This window comes from Galeopterus variegatus, unplaced genomic scaffold (assembly GCF_000696425.1).
Source record: "Galeopterus variegatus unplaced genomic scaffold, G_variegatus-3.0.2 Scaffold3176, whole genome shotgun sequence".
Taxonomy (NCBI): Eukaryota; Metazoa; Chordata; class Mammalia; order Dermoptera; family Cynocephalidae; genus Galeopterus; species Galeopterus variegatus.
In genome coordinates, this window is record NW_007729287.1 from 82,262 (window position 1) to 85,964 (window position 3,703).

The window sequence follows — 3,703 nt, forward strand, 5'->3', positions numbered from 1 at the left end:
CAAAGTTGAAAAGATTGGTATTAATGTTGGTAAGAATGTTGGGGAATAGGAACCCTAACATAATCTTGGTGGTATTGTTATTTGATACCTTTTTGAACAGCAACTTGTCAATGCGTATTCAAATTTAAGATATTCTTAGCCTTTTTAAATGCTTTTTTTTGGGCCGGCCCGTGGCTCACTCGGGAGAGTGTGGTGCTGATAACACCAAGGCCCCGGGTTCGGATCCCATATAGGGATGGCTGGTTCGCTCACTGGCTGAGCGTGGTGCTAACAACACCAAGTCAAGGGTTAAGATCCCCTTACCGGTCATCCTTAAAAAAATAAATAAATAAAAATAAAAATAAATGCTTTTTTTTTTAAAGAGCAGTTTTAGGTTCACAGCAAAATTGAGAGGAAGGTACAGAGATTTCCCACATACCCCGTCCCCACACGTGTATAGCCTCTCCCATTATCAGCATCCCTCACCAGAGGATACATTTGTTCCAATTAATGAACCACATTAACTCATCATAATCACCAGAGGTCCATAGTTTATCATAGGGTTCACTCTTGGTGTACATTCTATAGGTTCGACAATGTATAATGACATGTATACATCCTTACAGCATCATACAGAATATTTTCACTGCCCTAAAAATCCTCTGTGCTCTGTTTATTCCTCCCCCCACCCCCACCCCACCCCACCCCACCAAACCCTGGCAACCACTGATCTTTTTCATTGTCTCCATAGTTTTGCCTTTTCCAGAACATCATATGGTTGGAATCATAAGGTATATAGCCTTTTCAGATTGGCTTCTTTCACTTAGCAATATGTATCTAAGGTTCCTTCATGTCTTTTCATGGCTTGATAACTCATTTCTTTTTAGTGATGAATAATATTCCATTGTCTGACCAAGGTCAAGGGTTCAGATCTCTGCACAGGCCAGACACCAAAAAAAAAAAAAAAAAAAAAAAAAAATCATTGTCTGGAGATACCACTGTTTATCCATTCACCTATCAAAGGACATCTTGGTTGCTTCTAAGTTTTGACAGTTATGAATAAAGCTGCTATAAATATTCATGTACAGGTTTTTGTGTGGACATAAAATTTCAATTCCTTTGGGTAAGTAAAAAGGAGTGCAATTGCTGGATTAAATGGTAAGAGTATGTTTAGTTATGTAAGAAACTGCCAAACCGGCTTTCTAAGTGGCTATACCATTTTCCATTCCCATCAGCAATAAATGAGAATTCCTAATGCTCCACATCCTCACCAGCATTTGGTGTTGTCCGTGTTCTGGATTTTGGCCATTCTAACAGGTGTGTGTTCTTTTTTGGTGGCTGGCCGGTATAAGGTTTATTATTATTATTATTATTATTATTATTATTATTATTATTATTATTATTATTATTATTATTATTATTATTATATTTTATTTCCCTTTTTGTCTTTTTTCGTGTCTGGCACGGACCGCAACCCTCAGTGTCGCACCCGTACCGGACCGGGACCAGCAACGGGATCGCAACCCTCAGTGCTGCGACCGCCCCTCGCTCAGCCAGTGAGCAGGAACCGGTCTGTATGTGGGATCCGGACCCTCGGCGGGAGCGCACTGTAGCAGTGCGCCACCAGGCCGGCCCAGGTTTATTATTTTTTAAGCAGGAAAAAATAAAGAAATAAATGAGGTGGTGAAAATGCAGGCGGTATTTGATCATTTTAAACGTGAATGTAAGGTTAAAAATGAGAGCTTGACCTTCATGCATATTTGAAAGAAGGAGCTAGTTGAAAAGGGAAAGGTTGATAATGCTAAGCCCCACACAAAAGTAATGGGAGACTATAATGGTAACATGAGCTGATATTTAATGAATGTTTACCATGTGCCAGGTATTCCAATTACTTTGGAGCCCACAAGAGAAAGGTTAATCTGGAGAGGAGGAGAAACATCTTTTCCTTTGTAGATAAGAGCAAAGATTCTTAATCTCAACTCCCTGGAATTGTATGCCAAATTTGGTGCGTAAGTGTTTTTTTTTGTTGTTGTTTGTTTGTTTGTTTGTTTATTTTTTTTTTTTATTTTTTATTTTTTTTAAAGATGACCGGTAAGGGGATCTCAACCCTTGGCTTGGTGACCGCCCCTCGCTCAGCCAGTGAGCAGGAACCGGTCTGTATGTGGGATCCGGACCCTCGGCGGGAGCGCACTGTAGCAGTGCGCCGGTGTTATCAGCACCGCACTCTACCGAGTGAGCCACGGGCCGGCCCATGTTTTTTGTTTTTTAAATGCATCATTTTCATCAGATTTCTAAAAAGGGTATTTGAACCCTCCGTTTCAAAGGTGAAACAACCAAGGAAGGATAAAAGCTTGGCTTTAAAAATAAATGTTTTGGATCAACATATCTCAATGTTGAACTCGCAAAATATCTATAATCAATTTTGAGTCAATAAAAATTAAAAAACAAACTAAATAAATAAATGTTTTGAGATGGAGATGAGAAAATGGGAGGTCTTCTGCCAGATGTCCTTTCTCCCAGTGAAGTAGGATTAGAGATTCCCTTTAAGGACAGTGAAATTCGGTGATTATGACATTCCCAAGTTCTGACGATTGCTTCATCCCCCTCCCTCCATAGTACACGTCTAATGGCAGAGTGAACTATCACCCTACAGGCTCCCCGTTTAGTTTTCGTAGATCAGTGGCTCACCCAAAAGCCACCTCCGCACAGCCAATCTAAATTCTTTCTAAACATCTTTCAAGGAAATCTTTGATGAAACTTAATGTTTCAGATTTTAGATCTGGCTCTGAAGATCAACTTAACTTTAGGTAAATAGCTTAAAGCCTCTGATGCAGTTTTTTGCATTTGTCAACTACCACTGAATGACAATTCCAATGAGTTCATTCTTATGAGAAACAAATCAAATAACAAATGTGAAAATCTCTTGCAAAGTTTTGGCAAATATCAGTGCTATGCAATCATAAAGTGTTAACTATTAATTTCCAGTGTTAAGTGATTTTTTAATTTCTGAAGAATTGATGTCCGGCGCACACAGTTATCCCAAATAATAAAGATCGGTGGGCGCTCCCCTCGGATTGAGGCTACGTATTTCGCTCCTTTTGTCTTTTCGTGGGATTAGAACTGTCATGGCGCCTTCAAGAAGGAGAAAAGGCCTTTCCTTGGTCCAGAAGAATCATCGGGGACACCCAGACTAGGCGGAAGGGTGGACAGAGAGACTAGCCCCAGTGGGACCAAGAAGACCGAACTCTCGGAGAGGTCTCGGCCCGACCGGCTCAAGGGAAGGAGACTGGGTTGCGATTATCGCTGCGAGCGACCGTGCGGCCGGGCACCGCCCACCCTGCCGCCCTGTCCAATGGAAACCTGACCGTGGTGCGGCGCCGCCCAGCTGTTGGCTGGGAGGCCGCGAGGGCGGGGCCCGCAGTTCGGTTGCGCTGCGGAGCGCAGCTGTGAGGGAGTCGCTGTGAGCCAGAGCCTCGGAACGAAAGCTAGAGCTGAGGCGCAGGCTGCGGGGCGCGGAGTCGGGAGGTGAGCGCCCAGAGGAATGAGGCCCCGGGGAGGGAGGGCTTCGTGAGAGGACGGACGGATCGGCCTCCAAGTCCCGGATCGGGGGGACCCGGCAGGCGGGTGCTGAAGGCGGCCCTGCTCACTCGGCAGCCCAGGCCCGGCCGGGCTCGGCCCGTCGGAGCGGAGGGGCCGCCTCGACCCCACAGTCCCCGCCCGGCCT

General features: G+C 44.4%; 1 protein-coding gene across 3 annotated transcripts in view; it reads left to right on the forward strand.

Moving 5' to 3' along the window:
* Nucleotides 1-3,378: 3,378 nt before the first annotated feature.
* The window catches only part of NRBP1 (nuclear receptor binding protein 1), a 10,613-nt gene continuing 10,288 nt past the window's right edge, over nt 3,379-3,703 (forward strand). Inside the window, exon 1 of one of the 3 annotated variants that reach the window (XM_008584210.1) lies at nt 3,379-3,504. The gene's annotated coding sequence lies outside the window, so the exon portion shown is untranslated. The remainder of the gene's footprint in view (nt 3,505-3,703) is intronic. The other 2 variants (XM_008584211.1, XM_008584209.1) reach the window with 2 other exon arrangements.